General features: G+C 48.0%; 1 protein-coding gene across 11 annotated transcripts in view; it reads right to left on the minus strand.

Annotated features, from left to right (window-relative positions):
* The window catches only part of LOC128698394 (adenylate cyclase type 1), a 1,819,232-nt gene that overhangs the window by 1,221,981 nt on the left and 582,201 nt on the right, over positions 1–15,050 (minus strand). The window lies entirely within an intron of this gene.

Raw genomic sequence — 15,050 nt, forward strand, 5'->3', positions numbered from 1 at the left:
TATCCGTTGTTTTAAGTGACTGTGGAATTTCACCCATGTCCAAGCTCCTCCTCCATAGTGTACTTAGGGCACGCGAGAGGGGTTTCTTGCAGTTCTTAATGAAAACAGAGTTCCACGAGTCTGGTACACAGGGAACCCAGTATGTGCTATCAGCCAGGACTCGTATACTGGTACACAGGGAACCCAGTATATGCTATCAGCCAAGACTCGTATACTGGTACACAGGGAACCCAGTATGTGCTATCAGCCAGGACAAAAGGGTTAAATAAACTTAGAAGAAAATAACGAACAAAGCAATGCTAAACATAATCAATCCTGGACCCAAGGAACAAGCACACGTCTCTGAGGACGCTCCTGGTGACGTAATGTCAATATGACAATATAATAAATGCAAGTGAAGTGTGAGGAGCGTTCCTATGTGACAGCACAACTGATGACTGGTGAAGGTTGACCAGGGGGGGAGGGGGGAGAGTAAGGTCGTTCACATCCCTCACTTGTCACAGGCAGATCACAGGCAAGCAACTGACGAATTACGAAAAGCTTGTTAGATGTCTCAGCGAAACATCACGGTACGGTCGGGGATTGAACCCGCGGTTTATTTGCAATCGTGTCATTACGATTTCTTAAGTCATGTCTCAGCGAAGTGTAAACAGCGCCGTAGAGATGGAAATACGTTACATAGCAAGATATAGACCAAAAAATATACTACCAAATTCCGTCTCTAGAAGATCAGATTTAGATTTTGCCGTTGAAACAGTTATTTGTGCACCCCATATCCATCTTGTGCACGGTAGCACAGAACATATGGATACACAAGAAACCTAGAAACTAGGCTCATAAAAGGTTTACAAGAGTACATCTGGATTTATATTTACAGTTCACTTATCTGTTGCAAGCAAATTTAGATGTCTCTCAAACAACTAGATATTACTAGATATTGCAAAAATCCCGTTCCCATCCATCTCTCTCCCCCCTCCCAGGGAACCAAGCTATGAACTGAACACTTGGATACAATAAAATATTGTAATACATAATAGCGAGGCACTAAACTGACACTTACCACAGAGAGGCAGTCTACTGGCAGCCTTTAAAACCAGAAAATTCCATCAGCACAAGAACAATGTTGACGTGAACGTCAGCGAGAGTAAGTGCAGCCAGGAGACTCTGAGTGTCACCCAAAGAGGAGAGAAACACTGAGAATAAAAGAAGAGAAAACAGGAAGGTAATGAAACATAGAAATTAAGAGTATTCCCTCGCTAGATGGTGCTGGATACAACCCCAAACAGAGAGAGTACCACTGACCTAACTGTACCTTGGTGGTACCACTGACCTAACTGTACCTTGGTGGTACAACTGACCTAACTGTACCTTGGTGGTACAACTGACCTAACTGTACCTTGGTGGTACCACTGACCTAACTGTACCTTGGTGGTGCCACTGACCTAACTGTACATTGGTGGTACCACTGACCTTCTAACTGTACCTTGGTGGTACCACTGACCATCTAACTGTACCTTGGTGGTACTACTGACCTTCTAGCTGTACCTTGGTGGTACCACTGTCCTTCAAGCTGTACCTTGGTGGTACCACTGACCTAACTGTACCTTGGTGGTACCACTGACCTAACTGTACCTTGGTGGTGCCACTGACCTAACTGTACCTTGGTGATACCACTGACCTAACTGTACCTTGGTGGTGCCACTGACCTAACTGTACATTGGTGGTACCACTGACCTTCTAACTGTACCTTGGTGGTACCACTGACCATCTAACTGTACCTTGGTGGTACTACTGACCTTCTAGCTGTACCTTGGTGGTACCACTGTCCTTCAAGCTGTACCTTGGTGGTACCACTGACCTAACTGTACCTTGGTGGTACCACTGACCTAACTGTACCTTGGTGGTACCACTGACCTAACTGTACCTTGGTGGTACCACTGACCTTCAAGCTGTACCTTGGTGGTACCACTGATCTTCAAGCTGTACCTTGGTGGTACCACTGTCCTTCAAGCTGTATCTTGGTGGTATCAATGTCCTTCAAGCTGTACCTTGGTGGTACCACTGTCCTTCAAGCTGTACATTGGTGGTACCACTGACCTTTTAGCTGTACCTTGGTGGTACCACTGACCTTCTAACTGTACCTTGGTGGTACCACTGACCTAGCTGTACCTTGTGGTACCACTGACCTTCTAGCTGTACCATGGTGGTACCACTGTCCTTCAAGCTGTACTTTGGTGGTACCACTGACCTAACTGTACCTTGGAGGTACCACTGACCTAACTATACCTTGGTGGTACCACTGACCTTCTAACTGTACCTTGTTGGTAACAATAACCTTCTAACTGTACCGTGGTGGTACAACTGGCCTTCTAGCTGTACTTTGGTGGTACCACTGACCTAAATGTAACTTTATGGTACCATTGACCTTCTAGATGTACCTTGGTACCACTGTCCTTCAAGCTGTACTTTGGTGGCACCACTGACCTAACTGTAACTTTATGGTACCAATGACCTTCTAGATGTACCTTGGTGATACCACTAACCTTCTAGCTGTACCTTGGTGGTACCACTGACCTTCTAGCTGTACTTTGGTGGTACCACTGACCTAGCTGTACCTTGATGGTACCACTAACCTTCTAGCTGTACCTTGGTGGTACCACTGACCTTCAAGCTGCACCTTGGTGGTACCGCTGTTCTTCAAGCTGTACCTTGGTGGTACCACTGTCCTTCAAGCTGTACCTTGGTGGTACCACTGTCCTTCAAGCTGCACCTTGGTGGTACCACTGTCCTTCAAGCTGTACCTTGGTGGTACCACTGACCTTCAAGCTGCACCTTGGTGGTACCGCTGTCCTTCAAGCTGTACCTTGGTGGTACCACTGTCCTTCAAGCTGTACCTTGGTGGTACCACTGACCTCCTAACTGTACCCTGGAGGTACCACTGACCTAACTGTACCTTGGTGGTAGCACTGTCCTTCAAGCTGTACACTGGTGGTACCACTGACCTAACTGTACCTTGGTGGTACCACTGGCCTTCTAACTGTACATTGGTGGTACCACTGACCTTCTAACTGTACCTTGGTAGTACCACTGACCTTCTAACTGTACCCTGGTGGTACCACTGACCTTCAAGCTGTACCTTGGTGGTACCACTGTCCTTCAAGCTGTACCTTGGTGGTACCACTGACCTTTTAGCTGTACCTTGGTGGTACCACTGACCTTCTAACTGTACCTTGTTGGTAACACTAACCTTCCAGCTGTACCGTGGTGGTACCACTGACCTAACTGTAACTTTGTGGTACCACTGACCTTCTAGATGTACCTTGGTGGTACCACTGACCTAACTGTACCTTGGTGGTAGCACTGTCCTTCAAGCTGTACACTGGTGGTACCACTGACCTAACTGTACCTTGGTGGTACCACTGGCCTTCTAACTGTACATTGGTGGTACCACTGACCTTCTAACTGTACCTTGGTAGTACCACTGACCTTCTAACTGTACCCTGGTGGTACCACTGACCTTCAAGCTGTACCTTGGTGGTACCACTGTCCTTCAAGCTGTACCTTGGTGGTACCACTGACCTTTTAGCTGTACCTTGGTGGTACCACTGACCTTCTAACTGTACCTTGTTGGTAACACTAACCTTCCAGCTGTACCGTGGTGGTACCACTGACCTAACTGTAACTTTGTGGTACCACTGACCTTCTAGATGTACCTTGGTGGTACCACTGTCCTTCTAGATGTACCTTGGCGGTACCACTTAAAACACTGCACCAGAGAACTAGCCAGCATAGTTCATGCTGCTGACACAATACGTCATAGCTGCTGCTGCTGCTGCTGACACAACAACGTCACAAGTTCTGGTGCTGCTGACACAACCAAGTCACAGAAGCGCTGCTGCTGACAGAACCACGTCACAGTTGATGCTGCTGCTGACACAACAACGTCACAAGTTCTGCTGCTGCTGACACAACCAAGTCACAGGAGCGCTGCTGCTGACACAACCATGTCACAGTTCCTGCTGCTGCTGACACAACAACGTCACAAGTTCTGCTGCTGCTGACACAACCACGTCACAAAAGTGCTGCTGCTGACACAACCACGTCACAAAAGTGCTGCTGCTGACACAACCACGTCACAAAAGTGCTGCTGCTGACACAACCACGTCACAAAAGTGCTGCTGCTGACACAACCACGTCACAAAAGTGCTGCTGTTGACACAACCACGTCACAAAAGTGCTGCTGCTGACACAACCACGTCACAAAAGTGCTGCTGCTGACACAACAAGTCACTGTTGCTGTTGCTGACACAACCACACCACAAAAGTGCTGCTGCTGACACAAGCCACTGTTGCTGCTGCTGACACAACCACATCACAGTTGCTGCTGCTGACACAACCACGTCACAGAAGTGCTGTTGCTGACACAATCACGTCACAGAACTACTGTTGCTGACACAAGCACGTTACAGTTGCTGATGCTGACACAACCACGTCACAGTTACTGCTAACACAAGAAATGACAGAAGTGCTGCTGCTGACACAACCACGTCACAGTTGCTGCTGCTGACACAAGTCACAGAAATGCTGCTGCTGACACAACCACATCACAGAAGTGCTGCTGCTGACACAACCACATCACAGAAGTGCTGCTGCTGACACAAGTCACAGAAGTACTGCTGCTGACGCCATCACATCACAGAACTGCTGTTGCTGATACAACCACGTAACAGTTGCTGCTGCTGACACAACCACGTCACAGTTGCTGCTGACATAAGTCACAGAAGTACTGCTGCTGACACAACCACGTCACAGTTACTGCTACTGACAAATCACAGAAGTGCTGCTGCTGTCACAACCACGTCATAGTTGCTGCTGCTGGCACAAGTCACAGAAGTACTGCTGCTGACACAACCACGTCACAGTTGCTGCTGCTGACACAAGTCACAGAAGTACTGCTGCTGACACAACCACATCACAATTACTGCTGCTGACAAATCACAGAAGTGCTGCTGCTGACACAGTCACGTCACAGTTGCTGCTGCTGACACAAGTCACAGAAGTGCTGCTGCTGACACAACCACATCACAGAAGTGTTGCTGCTGACACAACCACACCACAGAAGTGCTGCTGCTGACACAACCACGTCACAAGTGCTGTTGCTGGCACAAGCACGTCACAAAAGTGCTGCTGCTGACACAACGACGTCACAAGTGCTGTTTCTGACATAACCACGTCACAGAAGTGCTGCTGCTGACACAACCACGTCAAAAGTTGTTACAAAAAGCGAGATATCTAATAATGATAGAGATCTCCAGTGAATACTAGAAAGGACTGCCCTTCTAGCATCCAGCCTGTTACTGGGTCTTTGTAACAAGTAGTCAGTATCCTGGTCCAATTATCCATTAGAATTTAATAGTAAGATTCAATAGTGCTTCAGGATTACAACTGGTCGGCTACTAACTAAAGAAATTAAAATTTAATAAGTTTATTAATAAAGATAAAGTTGTCTAGGTGGACAATATCAAAGTAAATCAAAGTAACCAATTGAATATAATATAGGATACAAGTTGGTACACTTCTCTGGTGTACAGTAGTACTGTGCTGAAGGTACATATCACATTTATACGTCTTAAGTACCGTCTGGTACATTGTTAACATTTAAGAACATAATACTAATATATACAAGTAAGTTCGTGTGCATGTGTGTAAGTGCTCTAAGTAGTTCGCTGTCTCAAGACTCGACTAGACTTAACCAGTGACTGACTAAAAGTCCTCACATAAACTTCTTGACCAACCTGGAAATCAGAACAGCTTGCTTGAACAATAAACCGGCTGTTAAGCCGAACAGCAATATAACTAGCAGCAGCAACACAGAATCAGGGACAAGGAGATAATATAACAACACTAATTAGGGACCAGCAGTGAATCACTGTGACCGTAACAGTGAGCCACTGTGACTGTAACAGTGAGCCACTGTGACTGTAGCAGTGAACCACTGTGACTCCAGCAGTGAATCACTGTGACTGTAACAGTGAACTGCTGTGACTGTAGCAGTGAACCACTGTGACTGCAGCAGTGAAACACTAATTGTAACAGTGAACCACTGTGACTGTAGCAGTGAACCACTGTGACCAACAGTGAACCACTGTGACTCCAGCAGTGAGCCACTGTGACTGTAGCAGTGAACCACTGTGACTCCAGCAGTGAACTACTGTGACTAGCAGTGAACCACTGTGACTGTAGCAGTGAACCACTGTGACTCCAGCAGTGAACCACTGTGACTGTAGCAGTGAACCACTGACTCCAGTAGTGAACTGCTGTGACTAACAGTGAACCACTGTGACTGTAGCAGTGAACCACTGTGACTCCAGCAGTGAACCATTGTGCAGCAGTGAACCACTGGCTCCAGTAGTGAACCACTGTGACTAACAGTGAACCACTATGACTGCAGCAGTGAAACACTGTAATTGCAGCAGTGAACCACTGTGACTGCAGAAGTGAACGACTGTGACCGTAGCAGAGAACTACTGTGACTGTAGCAGTGAACCACTGTGACTCCAGCAGTGAACCACTGTGAATGTAGCAGCGAACCACTGTTACTGCAGCAGTGAACTACTGTGACTGTCTTGCCTCAGTACCTAGCCTACCTGTAGCAGTGAATCACTGTAATTGCAGCAGTGAACCACTGTGACTGTAGCAGCAAACCACTGTGACTGTAGCAGTGAACCACTGTGACTGCAGCAGTGAACCACTGTGGCTCTAGCAGTGAACCACTGTAACTGCAGCAGTGAAACACTGTAACTGCAGCAGCAAACCATTGTGACTGTAGCAGTGAAACATTGTGACTCCAGCAGTGAAACATTGTAATTGCAGCAGTGAACCACTGTGACTCCAGCAGTGAACCACTGCTGGAGTCACAGTGGTTCACTTACACACCTCCATCATTTATACAACCACTTACACACCTCCATCATTTACACAACCACTTACACACCTCCATCATTTACACAAGCACTTACACTCTCCATCATTTACACAACCACTTACACACTCTCCATCATTTACACAACCACTTACACACTCTCCATCATTTACACAACCACTTACACACACTTTCCATCATTTACACCCTAGCAATATCTGTCCCTCCTTGTTCTTAAATGCTATCATTCTGAAGCTGGACCATCAAGGAGGGTGAAGGAGAAGAGAGTGAGGGAGAAGAGGGTGAGGGTAGGAGAGTGAGGGAGAGGATGGAAGGAGGGTAAAGCAGGAAATGGTGATATGAGAAAGGGGGGTCGAGAGGTACTAAGGGAAGAGAGAGAGAGAGAGAGAGAGAGAGAGAGAGAGAGAGAGAGAGAGAGAGAGAGAGAGAGAGAGAGAGAGAGAGAGAGAGAGAGAGAGAGATCCACTTCGAGGACAGCGTGAAACAAGCTTTTATGCCACAAGACGGGCAGAAAGCAGCAACTTCACTCTGGCTGTACCCTTCTCCAGAACATCACTCCATCTGAGATCATACATACCCAGGATGACTAGAGTATGGAACACATTCGTACAGGATAATGATGTCAACGAGATAAAGTCAGTTGATCAAATGAAAATGCTGCCCCACAGATGGCTCCAACTTCATCCTGTTCCCTACTTGTATGTCTCATAACAATAAAAATGCTTTCAAATGAGCTGATGTAGGTAACAGCTCTTAGCTTGCCAATAAAGTTAGGAATCCTTAACCTAACCTTGTCAAACCCTGTGTAAAAGAGAGAGAGAGAGAGAGAGAGAGAGAGAGAGAGAGAGAGAGAGAGAGAGAGAGAGAGAGAGAGAGAGAGAGAGAGAGAGAGAGAGAGAGAGAGAGACAAAGACAGAGACAGAGAGAAAACTAATATTCTTCTCCTCATAAAATATTACCTTTAACCACCATTATTTATGTCGCTCACAGAAATTAATGTGTCTTGTTCCCTCGTTCCTCTTGTTCCTTGTGTTTATTGCTCCCTCGTTCCTCTTGTTCCTTGTGTTTGTTGCTCCTTCGTTCCTTTTGTTCCTTGTGTTTATTGCTCCCTCGTTCCTCTTGTTCCTTGTGTTTGTTGCTCCCTCGTTCCTCTTGTTCCTTGTGTTTGTTGCTCCCTCGTTCCTCTTGTTCCTTGTGTTTGTTGCTCCCTCGTTCCTTGTGTTCCTTGTGTTTGTTCCTTCGTTCCTCTTGTTCCTTGTGTCTGTTACTCCCTCGTTCCTCTTGTTCCTTGTGTTTGTTGCTCCCTCGTTCCTCTTGGTCCTTGTGTTTGTTTCCTCGTTCCTCTTGTTCCTGGTGTTCGTTGCTCCCCCGTTCCTCTTGTTCCTTGTGTTTGTTGCTCCCTCGCTCCTCTTGGTCCTTGTGTCTGTTTCCTCGTTCCTCTTGTTCTTTGTGTTCGTTACTCCCTCGTTCCTCTTGTTCCTCGTGTTTGTTGCTCCCTCGTTCCTCTTGGTCCTTGTGTTTGTCTCCTCGTTCCTCTTGTTCCTTGTGTTTGTTGCTTCCGCGTTCCTCTTGTTCCTTGTGTTTGCAGCTCCCTCGTTCCTCTTGTTCCTTGTGTTTGTTGCCTTTCTCGTTCCTCTTGTTTGTTCCATGTGTTAGTTCAAAGACCAACTAATTAAAATCGAACACTATCTTGAAAACCTATTAAACTCAGCCTCAAATATCTTGGAGACTTAAGTTTGAGACACGTACAGTGGAATTCGTAGCCAAGACTGTTACAGCAGAGAGAATCCCAGCAGTCAGTCTGGATGACGAGTCTCACTCTAGTAACACCACAAAAAATTTGTCTCATGCCAGCAAGTAACAGAATCGACTAGACTACACAACACTTGAGGCCCTGTACTGAAAAATAATGAAGCAAAACAACCACGGCTGGAGTTGAATGATAGCTCTAGACCGTTCGTGCTGAAATCAGCATATCATGAGCTTGAAATGTTGTAGAAAAGAGGAAGAAGAGGTCCAAGCACATACGATCATAGGGAGCGCCTTTGCTGGAGTCGCTGTCTGTAATCGTAACTGCATGGATCTCCTCATTCTCATTTCTGCAACATTGCAAGCTCCTGATGTATTCATAGCAACACGAAAGGCCTAGAGCTATCATTCATCTCCCCCGGTGGTTGTTTTTCAACTTGCTTCACTTGATAGAAATATCTGCATATTAAAAAAATGAAGTTGTGCTAAGGAACATAACAGTGTTGTAAACAGCGCACTCAGCCTACGACACAACAGTAGTTCAGACTGCACCATCACTGTTGTAAACAGCGCATTCAGCCTACGACACAACAGTAGTTCAGACTGCACCATCACTGTGGTAAACAGCGCACTCAGCCTACGACACAACAGTAGTTCAGACTGCACCATCACTGGTAAACAGCGCACTCAGCCTACGACACGACAGTAGTTCAGACTGCACCATCACTGTTGTAAACAGCGCACTCAGCCTACGACACAACAGTAGTTCAGACTGCACCATCACTGTTGTAAACAGCGCACTCAGCCTACGACACAACAGTAGTTCAGACTGCACCATCACTGTGGTAAACAGCGCACTCAGCCTACGACACAACAGTAGTTCAGACTGCACCATCACTGTGGTAAACAGCGCACTCAGCCTACGACACAACAGTAGTTCAGACTGCACCATCACTGTGGTAAACAGCGCACGCAGCCTACGACACAACAGTAGTTCAGACTGCACCATCACTGTTGTAAACAGCGCACTCAGCCTACGACACAACAGTAGTTCAGACTGCACCATCACTGTTGTAAACAGCGCACTCAGCCTACGACACAACAGTAGTTCAGACTGCACCATCACTGTGGTAAACAGTGCACTCAGCCTACGACACAACAGTAGTTCAGACTGCACCATCACTGTGGTAAACAGCGCACTCAGCCTACGACACAACAGTAGTTCAGACTGCACCATCACTGTGGTAAACAGCGCACTCAGCCTACGACACGACAGTAGTTCAGACTGCACCATCACTGTGGTAAACAGCGCACTCAGCCTACGACACAACAGTAGTTCAGACTGCACCATCACTGTGGTAAACAGCGCACTCAGCCTACGACACAACAGTAGTTCAGACTGCACCATCACTGTGGTAAACAGCGCACTCAGCCTACGACACAACAGTAGTTCAGACTGCACCATCACTGTGGTAAACAGCGCACTCAGCCTACGACACAACAGTAGTTCAGACTGCACCATCACTGTGGTAAACAGCGCACTCAGCCTACGACACAACAGTAGTTCAGACTGCATCATCACTGTGGTAAACAGCGCACGCAGCCTACGACACAACAGTAGTTCAGACTGCACCATCACTGTTGTAAACAGCGCACTCAGCCTACGACACAACAGTAGTTCAGACTGCACCATCACTGTTGTAAACAGCGCACTCAGCCTACGACACAACAGTAGTTCAGACTGCACCATCACTGTGGTAAACAGTGCACTCAGCCTACGACACAACAGTAGTTCAGACTGCACCATCACTGTGGTAAACAGCGCACTCAGCCTACGACACAACAGTAGTTCAGACTGCACCATCACTGTGGTAAACAGCGCACTCAGCCTACGACACGACAGTAGTTCAGACTGCACCATCACTGTGGTAAACAGCGCACTCAGCCTACGACACAACAGTAGTTCAGACTGCACCATCACTGTTGTAAACAGCGCACTCAGCCTACGACACAACAGTAGTTCAGACTGCACCATCACTGTGGTAAACAGCGCACTCAGCCTACGACACAACAGTAGTTCAGACTGCACCATCACTGTGGTAAACAACGCACTCAGCCTACGACACGACAGTAGTTCAGACTGCACCATCACTGTGGTAAACAGCGCACTCAGCCTACGACACAACAGTAGTTCAGACTGCACCATCACTGTGGTAAACAGCGCACTCAGCCTACGACACAACAGTAGTTCAGACTGCACCATCACCGTGTTAAACAGCGCACTTAGCCTACGACACAACAGTAGTTCAGACTGCACCATCACTGTGGTAAACAGCGCACTCAGCCTATGACACGACAGTAGTTCAGACTGCACCGTCACTGTTGTAAACAGCGCACTCAGCCTACGACACAACAGTAGTTCAGACTGCACCATCACTGTTGTAAACAGCGCACTCAGCCTACGACACAACAGTAGTTCAGACTGCACCATCACTGTGGTAAACAGCGCACTCAGCCTACGACACAACAGTAGTTCAGACTGCACCATCACTGTGGTAAACAGCGCACTCAGCCTACGACACAACAGTAGTTCAGACTGCACCATCACTGTGGTAAACAGCGCACTCAGCCTACGACACAACAGTAGTTCAGACTGCACCGTCACTGTGGTAAACAGCACACTCAGCCTACGACACAACAGTAGTTCAGACTGCACCGTCACTGTTGTAAACAGTGCACTCAGCCTACGACACAACAGTAGTTCAGACTGCACCGTCACTGTTGTAAACAGCGCACTCAGCCTACGACACAACAGTAGTTCAGACTGCACCATCACTGTTGTAAACAGTGCACTCAGCCTACGACACAACAGTAGTTCAGACTGCACCATCACTGTGGTAAACAGCGCACTCAGCCTACGACACAACAGTAGCTCAGACTGCACCATCACTGTAGTAAACAGCGCACTCAGCCTACGACACAACAGTAGTTCAGACTGCACCATCACTGTGGTAAACAGCGCACTCAGCCTACGACACAACAGTAGTTCAGACTGCACCATCACTGTGGTAAACAGCGCACTCAGCCTACGACACAACAGTAGTTCAGACTGCACCATCACTGTGGTAAACAGCGCACTCAGCCTACGACACAACAGTAGTTCAGACTGCACCATCACTGTGGTAAACAGCGCACTCAGCCTACGACACAACAGTAGTTCAGACTGCACCATCACTGTGGTAAACAGCGCACTCAGGCTACGACACAACAGTAGTTCAGACTGCACCATCACTGTGGTAAACAGCGCACTCAGCCTACGACACAACAGTAGTTCAGACTGCACCATCACTGTGGTAAACAGCGCACTCAGCCTACGACACAACAGTAGTTCAGACTGCACCACCACAGTGGTAAACAGCGCACTCAGCCTACGACACAACAGTAGTTCAGACTGCACCATCACTGTGGTAAACAGCGCACTCAGCCTACGACACAACAGTAGTTCAGACTGCACCATCACTGTTGTAAACAGCGCACTCAGCCTACGACACAACAGTAGTTCAGACTGCACCATCACTGTGGTAAACAGCGCACTCAGCCTACGACACAACAGTAGTTCAGACTGCACCATCACTGTGGTAAACAGAGCACTCAGCCTACGACACAACAGTAGTTCAGACTGCACCATCACTGTGGTAAACAGCGCACTCAGCCTACGACACAACAGTAGTTCAGACTGCACCATCACTGTGGTAAACAGCGCACTCAGCCTACGACACAACAGTAGTTCAGACTGCACCATCACTGTGGTAAACAGCGCACTCAGCCTACGACACAACAGTAGTTCAGACTGCACCGTCACTGTGGTAAACAGCACACTCAGCCTACGACACAACAGTAGTTCAGACTGCACCGTCACTGTTGTAAACAGCGCACTCAGCCTACGACACAACAGTAGTTCAGACTGCACCGTCACTGTTGTAAACAGCGCACTCAGCCTACGACACAACAGTAGTTCAGACTGCACCATCACTGTTGTAAACAGCGCACTCAGCCTACGACACAACAGTAGTTCAGACTGCACCATCACTGTGGTAAACAGCGCACTCAGCCTACGACACAACAGTAGTTCAGACTGCACCATCACTGTGGTAAACAGCGCACTCAGCCTACGACACAACAGTAGTTCAGACTGCACCGTCACTGTGGTAAACAGCACACTCAGCCTACGACACAACAGTAGTTCAGACTGCACCGTCACTGTTGTAAACAGCGCACTCAGCCTACGACACAACAGTAGTTCAGACTGCACCGTCACTGTTGTAAACAGCGCACTCAGCCTACGACACAACAGTAGTTCAGACTGCACCATCACTGTTGTAAACAGCGCACTCAGCCTACGACACAACAGTAGTTCAGACTGCACCATCACTGTGGTAAACAGCGCACTCAGCCTACGACACAACAGTAGCTCAGACTGCACCATCACTGTAGTAAACAGCGCACTCAGCCTACGACACAACATTAGTTCAGACTGCACCATCACTGTGGTAAACAGCGCACTCAGCCTACGACACAACAGTAGCTCAGACTGCACCATCACTGTGGTAAACAGCGCACTCAGCCTACGACACAACAGTAGCTCAGACTGCACCATCACTGTGGTAAACAGCGCACTCAGCCTACGACACAACAGTAGCTCAGACTGCACCATCAATGTGGTAAACAGCGCACTCAGCCTACGACACAACAGTAGCTCAGACTGCACCATCACTGTGGTAAACAGCGCACTCAGCCTACGACACAACAGTAGTTCAGACTGCACCATCACTGTGGTAAACAGCGCACTCAGCCTACGACACAACAGTAGTTCAGACTGCACCATCACTGTGGTAAACAGCGCACTCAGCCTACGACACAACAGTAGTTCAGACTGCACCATCACTGTGGTAAACAGCGCACTCAGCCTACGACACAACAGTAGTTCAGACTGCACCATCACTGTGGTAAACAGCGCACTCAGCCTACGACACAACAGTAGTTCAGACTGCACCATCACTGTGGTAAACAGCGCACTCAGCCTACGACACAACAGTAGTTCAGACTGCACCATCACTGTGGTAAACAGCGCACTCAGCCTACGACACAACAGTAGTTCAGACTGCACCATCACTGTGGTAAACAGCGCACTCAGCCTACGACACAACAGTAGTTCAGACTGCACCATCACTGTGGTAAACAGCGCACTCAGCCTACGACACAACAGTAGTTCAGACTGCACCACCACAGTGGTAAACAGCGCACTCAGCCTACGACACAACAGTAGTTCAGACTGCACCATCACTGTGGTAAACAGCGCACTCAGCCTACGACACAACAGTAGTTCAGACTGCACCATCACTGTGGTAAACAGCGCACTCAGCCTACGACACAACAGTAGTTCAGACTGCACCATCACTGTTGTAAACAGCGCACTCAGCCTACGACACAACAGTAGTTCAGACTGCACCATCACTGTGGTAAACAGCGCACTCAGCCTACGACACAACAGTAGTTCAGACTGCACCATCACTGTGGTAAACAGAGCACTCAGCCTACGACACAACAGTAGTTCAGACTGCACCATCACTGTGGTAAACAGCGCACTCAGCCTACGACACAACAGTAGTTCAGACTGCACCGTCACTGTTGTAAACAGTGCACTCAGCCTACGACACAACAGTAGTTCAGACTGCACCATCACTGTTGTAAACAGCGCACTCAGCCTATGACACAACAGTAGTTCAGACTGCACCATCACTCTGGTAAACAGCGCACTCAGCCTACGACACAACAGTAGCTCAGACTGCACCATCACTGTGGTAAACAGCGCACTCAGCCTACGACACAACAGTAGTTCAGACTGCACCATCACTGTGGTAAACAGCGCACTCAGCCTACGACACAACAGTAGCTCAGACTGCACCATCACTGTGGTAAACAGCGCACTCAGCCTACGACACAACAGTAGCTCAGACTGCACCATCACTGTGGTAAACAGCGCACTCAGCCTACGACACAACAGTAGTTCAGACTGCACCATCACTGTGGTAAACAGCGCACTCAGCCTACGACACAACAGTAGTTCAGACTGCACCATCACTGTGGTAAACAGCGCACTCAGCCTACGACACAACAGTAGTTCAGACTGCACCATCACTGTGGTAAACAGCGCACTCAGCCTACGACACAACAGTAGTTCAGACTGCACCATCACTGTGGTAAACAGCGCACTCAGCCTACGACACAACAGTAGTTCAGACTGCACCATCACTGTGGTAAACAGCGCACTCAGCCTACGACACAACAGTAGTTCAGA

The sequence above is a fragment of the Cherax quadricarinatus genome, chromosome 14, assembly GCF_038502225.1.
Source record: "Cherax quadricarinatus isolate ZL_2023a chromosome 14, ASM3850222v1, whole genome shotgun sequence".
In the NCBI taxonomy this organism is placed as follows: domain Eukaryota; kingdom Metazoa; phylum Arthropoda; class Malacostraca; order Decapoda; family Parastacidae; genus Cherax; species Cherax quadricarinatus.